Source organism: Neomonachus schauinslandi, chromosome 5 (assembly GCF_002201575.2).
Source record: "Neomonachus schauinslandi chromosome 5, ASM220157v2, whole genome shotgun sequence".
Classification (NCBI taxonomy): Eukaryota; Metazoa; Chordata; class Mammalia; order Carnivora; family Phocidae; genus Neomonachus; species Neomonachus schauinslandi.
The window spans coordinates 46,287,566-46,294,129 of NC_058407.1; positions in this window are offsets into that span (position 1 = coordinate 46,287,566).

Below are 6,564 nucleotides of genomic sequence, written 5' to 3' on the forward strand. Positions count from 1 at the left end.
GAAAGAAAGAAAGAAAGAAAGAAAGAAAGAAAGAAAGAAAGAAAGAAGGAAAAAATAGGAGGGCACCTCATTAAATTACTTGAAGCATAAATGGTAAGGCATACTGTTGACTCCCAGGAAAGCTCAAGCAGGTTTAACTATCTCAATCTAACATAAGGAACTACTAAAGAAAGCATAGCACAGATGTAGGAGTCTAGAACATGTAACCCCCCAATAAAATAGTATTTGGATTACTGTCACAGGGAAGTAAGGAATGGCTATTTTATTTATGACCCTGAAGTCCTGAGCAAATCTAATCTTCTTCACCCACTGAGTTTCTTGACAAGGAAATTCTACCAGTTTACGTATAATTTTTAGTCCATAGGAGTCTGGAACTTCATGAAGACCTTCAATTTGGGTTTGATTTAGACACAGGGATACCAGTAAGTTAGTTTCCAAATTAGCTTTCACTTGAGTCTGAATAGAGGAGTGCTTGGGAATCTCAAGGAAGAGATCTTCAGAGGAACACTTAATCCTGCAGACCTTTTTGCATAATAGATTTTTCCAATTAAATTAGCAGGTTAGTGATACAAAGATAAAGGAATGGTCCTCGGTTAAAGTCTAAGGATAAAAGTTATGGGCTGGGACATAGAGACTGCCCAGGATTATTCGAGCTCCCACCTCTGGAGAAGTTTGTTGACCCTGAGGGAGAGGTGATATAATAACACCAGGGCTTAAGGTTGGTACTGAAGTATCCACTACCAAAAAAAATTTGCAAAGCTCTTGTTTAACATTTAAACTTCAACCTGTGAATTCAAGAGTAAACAGCTGACTACATGGCTCAACCTCCGAGTACCTTTGTTGTTCATTCACTGTATTTTTTTCCGTCTGCTTTTTCACTAGCACAACTGTTTTCCAATACCTTTTCTGCTAACAACATCTACAGGCATCTTTCTCCAGAATTTCTCTCCCGTGATGCTTTTAGTAGTTTTATCTACTAACGACATTAGTTTATTCTCATTCTTAGGTCTCTAAGGCTTTATCAAAAATTTCCCTGGGGTATTAAAGATCTGGTAATGAGACTACTCCCAATTTTGGTCTTTGTTTGTATGTTAACACCCCTATTTCTGCCTTAAGGGGATTCACAGAAAGTGAGAAAAGAACAAGAGTCACCTACGCCTCACTGTCTACTCTTGAAAGCTACCTCCAGCTACTGGCAAGTCTATTCCTGAAGTGTCCAGTGACTTCTTTTGGAAGCCTCTTCATGTCAGCCAAAAAATGCAGAAATTGGACTTTGCTGACTTTTTATTTTAAAGTGCCTATCAAATGAATCATTGGGTTCTTATCAAAAGTTTCCTACCGTAATTCTGTTGGACTCCTGCTTCTTAAGTTTATTCCATGTAACGCTCTAACCCATGCACTTTCTAACTGGCAATACTTCACCAAGAATAATTTAGAATTACAGCAAAGCCACTTCCTGATTCCTGACTCTCAGAAATAGTATGAGAGAATAAATGTTTGCAGTTAGTAAGTGTTAGTTGGAGGTGATTATTGTCATTATGGACAAAGAAAAATCAATAAGCTATGTTTCTCATCTCAAAAAGTGGGGAGGTAAGGAAGAACCAGCGAGTAATAGCCATACAATACATGATAAAATCTTACAATACATGCTGAATTCTTGGAATAATAGTTATGTACAAACTGGGATCACAGAGGGGGAAGTGATTAATTTTGCCGGTAAGGATGCAGGGAGGAGGTTGGGCCTTGAAGGTAGGGTAGAATCTCCCAAGACAGGAAAGGATATAAGAAACAACATGGGAACATTCATTCATTCCTTTATCCATTATCTATTATCCATTATCCATCCAATAAATATTTATTTAGCACCTTATTGTGTCGGGCACCGTGACAGGGATGAAAAAAATCCCACCATCATTCTACCTTCATGGAGCTTATCATCTAATGGCAGAGATAATAGACAAGAAGCAAATACATATATAAGTATAAGCAGCAATAAGTACTACAAAGGAAGAAAGCAGGATAAAGAGGAAGAAGATGACAAGAGAAACCTACTTACATAGGATGGCTAGGGAAGGCTTCTAGGAAGAGTCAGTATTTAAGCTCAGCACTAATGGATAAGAAGAAACAGATATGCAATTAGGGTGAGAAGAGAAGTCCAAGCCACGGCACAGGACTGCATACATACGGACCCTGAGAAGAGTACATACAGTGCATCTGGACTGTAGGGCATGGGATGTGAATGTTGAGCTATTAGGAAGAGGGTTTTATATGGTTTGATATATTTCAGTTAATTTTTCAAAAGGATCAATTATGTGAGCCGGTAAATGATTCCCTATCCGTGTTATCTGATAATATTTTGTCCCATTCCTTCTTCTGCCATTGCACTGTCTGCCCATCACTGAGCTTGAGACAAAGACCTGAGAAGGCATCAGAGCTCTTGCAACGTATATTCAGAGCGTGGAACAGGTAAGAACAGGTGGTAATAGATGTGGGAATCACCAGATGAGACCATTTAGAGAAAGGCAATGTAAATTATCTCCCCATCATAACAAAAATTGAAAGGCAATGTAAAGTATCTCCCCATCATAACAAAAATTGGCATTGTGGCCAGACAGTTGGTAGCGAGAAAACAGAGACTGCAGGATGGAAAACTAGAGACCTTTGTTATGCTCTGACCAAACATGAGGCAAAATGGTCACTCGCAACTCAGAAGGCAGACCCATAGCAATGGGGAGAACGATTAGGAAAAAGCAGTGATGAGGGGCATTGGCAGCTTCTCGCTGGGTTTTTTTGTTTTTTGTTTTTGTTTTTTTTTTAGTAAAGTACCATGGAAAATAGTGGAGTGAGACAAGAAGAACTAGTTTATGAGGAGGGTAACACAGTTTTGTTATAGGATTTGTGCCTACATCCTGCAGCCCACTGCTTCTGTACCCCAAGCAGCAGGAAATTATCATGCAGAACCTTTCTCAAGAGTCTCCATCGAGTAATGTTGGCCAGGCAATGGGAGTAGCTCAACAGAAAAGATCAGATAAGGGGCGCTGCATTCCCACCTAAACTCATTCCAGAAGGCTTCAAGGTGCCTGCCATTACATTGAGGATTGGAGGTACAACCAGAGACTAAGTAAGATGCTGTTGGCTTAAGAACTATAACAAGAGTAGACTTTGGGGGTGCACAGGGGGCTCAGTCGTTAAGCGTCTGCCTTCGGCTCAGGTCATGATCCCAGGGTCCTGGGATCGAGCCCCGCATCGGGCTCCCTGCTCCGCGGGAAGCCTGCTTCTCCCTCTCCCACTCGCCCTGCTTGTGTTCCCTCTCTCGCTGTCTCTGTCAAATAAATAAATAAAATCTTTAAAAAAAAAAGAGTAGACTTTGAGCTGTCGTTACTTTCACATGAACCAACTGGAAGCAAATAGAATAGAAACCTACCATATTTCTGATGAAATTTTATCACTTATGTTGTGGGCACCCCTCAGATGGACTCCCTAAGCCCAAATTTGGTTCGGATGTCAAGACTAATAACCACACACACATCAAGAGGGTATGAAAAGGTTTATTATTCATATCTTTCTGGGGAGAGCAGGGCAGTCCCCATGCAGGTCCAAAAATGAATTGACTGGTTTGGCATTTATTGTTCTTAGGGTGTGAGGCTAGAGAAAGGGTTCCTGCTTTCAGGCCAGGCTTGTGTGGTCTGAACTTCTCACTGGGCCAAAGAAGGAGGCCTCCAGCCTTTCTAATCAGCTTGCCCAGATGTAGAACATAGGGGGAAGGGGGCATAGGGAAGCATGAAAGCTGTCAGCAAACATAAAAAATGGAGTCAACCTCTTTATCACAGCCAAGTAAATTATAATCCTGGTCTATTAAAGCCTACGTTTATTCAATCCCTAAGAAAATCTAGGTCTACAAGTATGCACCAGCAGGCAGGAGCCTGGAAAAGCTGTGATAAACCCCAAAAGTTACAGATGTGGTTATGAGTTTGACAAGCAAGAATTTCCTAGAGGTTGAACCAGAGACCACAGAGGACAATGGACAAGCTTCTCCAAGATAGCAGATTCAAGGTTTAACCAAGGACCTTATTTCCTGCTGGGGCAAAGGATCTTTGTAAGCCCTGCTCAGATTTTTATCATGGCATGGGGCATTGGCAGCTAACCATCATTCCTATCCTTTAGTAGTCTTGGGCACCTAGGTGGGTCAGTCATTTAAGCGTCTGCTTCGGCTCAGGTCATGATCCCAGGGTCCTGGGATCAAGCCCCACGTCGGGCTCCCTGCTCAACCAACTGAGCCACCCAGGCGCCCCTGGGCTCCCTGCTCATCCGGGAGTCTCCTTCTCCTTCTGCCCCTCCCCTTGGTTGTAGGCGCTCTCTCTCTCAAATAAATAAACAAATAAATAAATAAATAAAATCTTTAGTAGTCTTTCTTCCCCTTTCCTTTTAGAAATAGAACGCTTCCCCTGGAGTTTTAGTGACATATGTCCATCTAGCTCAAGAGAACATGTCCACGCCTTCCTTGAAGCTAGGTATAGCCATGTAGTAAGAACTCACGAATAACTGTGAGCAAAAGTGATGGGTGAAATTTCCTTAAAAAAGAAACAGCTTGTTCCCAACTTCCTCTCTTTTCCAGGCTGCAAAGTGGGTGTGATTCTTTGAGCCAGTTTTGACCATGGAATGAACACCAGCCTTGATAATAAAAGAATAGCAAGATAGATGAATCCTGGGGCCCTCCGTTACCATCTGAAACAGAGCTGCCTGACCTGCCCTGGACTTCTCTGCTATCTCCGGACTGCTAAGTGAGGAAGAAAGAACTTCTTCGACGAGCCATCATAGTTTGGGGTCTCTGCGATAGCAGCTTCGACCATTTCCTCATTTATACAAAAAAGTGAATTAAAGTATTAAGAAGTTAAGCTTCTTTACCTTTTTATGATCTTAAAAATGGCCTTTCCTTGCTCCTCTGGATTTTAGCTTTAACGACAAGTATAAAGAGCCTCAAATTTAACTAGCTATAAGCAAGCAAGCAAGCTACAGGTGACCTCATGAATTCAGCGTGTTTCTCCTCTTTTCCAAAAATCAACCTACAGAATATAGTCATGTATACTCCTTGAGTCTAAAGAGAGGCCTTCATTAACATAAACCTATGAGTGTCAAACTGATACAGGAAAACTCAGATCAATATACATCAATTTCCCTTTTTTCCAACACATCACATATATCCTTGCACTATTTTTATCTACTTTCTGTAATTAATTAATCAGAGCTTATTGGATTTAAGATACAATGGCTAGAGTCGACTTCCTCTCCCAGTACGTGGTGCAAAGATGATGATATTCTCAGGTTCCCATTTTTGAGCAACTGTGCTTCCGAATGGCTCACGGTGTTGCTAAGACAACAGGGACGCTGCAAGAGAAAGCCCGCATTGAAGTCAAAGCACCCAAGCTGCCTGAAAGGATGTCATGGACAGCGTGCTCAAGGCCTTTTTCATAGTGAAACTTGTTAGCACTGAATTGGAAAAAAAGGATCATACTCATCCAACACCCTTCCATAGGAGACTAGGGCTCTCTCAGTGACTCGTATTCTAAAATTAAGAAAACAGCAGGATGCGAACTAAAAGTTGGGAGATTATCATCCCGCTTATGTCTCTTTCTTAGAACTCTGAGCAAGTACTGTCCTTGAGTTGCCTTTATTCAAATAGAAGCATGTTTGAAGACTAAGAGAAAGAAAGCAAAAAGAAATCAGATTGTCAGTCGTTCCTTCACTAAAAACGTACATCTCATCTAAACAGAGGTTTGATTCTACCTGGTAAAGACCTGGGTAAGTGTGATATTCATGGAGACCTGTGACTGATATTTGGAATTTGAGTTTATGAACAGATGCACAGCAGTACGGTCTCCTCCATAAACTTCTGAGAAAGGCACAGGAAGCTCAGCGGTGGCAGTGATGTGCGCTGGGGGGTATCTCCAGGTCTGTCCAAGCGAACTGACCTACTGCAGCAACGTTCTTGTTTTAACACTGACAACATCAAGGCAAGAACAAAGAAAATAAAAACAAAATACTTGAACTGATTTTGAACATTTTTTTCTGGCCTAAAAGAAGAAAGGAACAAAAACAGCAGCTGGAAAGTGTCCTTCACATCATGTACATTCTACTGCGCAGAGAAAAACCCGTCAAACATAACATAACATGGACACGGGAATAAAGGAGCACAAAGCTCTCAGAGCTAGGACAGATCTGGTTCAGAATCACTTCCCTCTCTTAAGAAATAATCTGGTGACAAATAATAGAGAGGCAAAGGCAAGTGTTGGAGGATATGTTTTTCCAATCTTTGAGATCCCTTGATGAAGAGTCACAGCAATGACTGAAGACTGAGTTAACAGTGTACTTTTCATTTTTCAAGCAGAAGTCAAAAGGTAGTCTTTAACAATGGAAAGTGGGGATCATATTGTGAGGTCAAGACTTGTGCAGGGGTCCTTATCTCTAAGTACAAGTTTAATCTAGCAGAATCAAATGAAACCCACGAGACCCTTTTTTAAAACCCTGGTGTTCTAAGCATAAAAAAGGAAATAGAAAAAAAAAAAA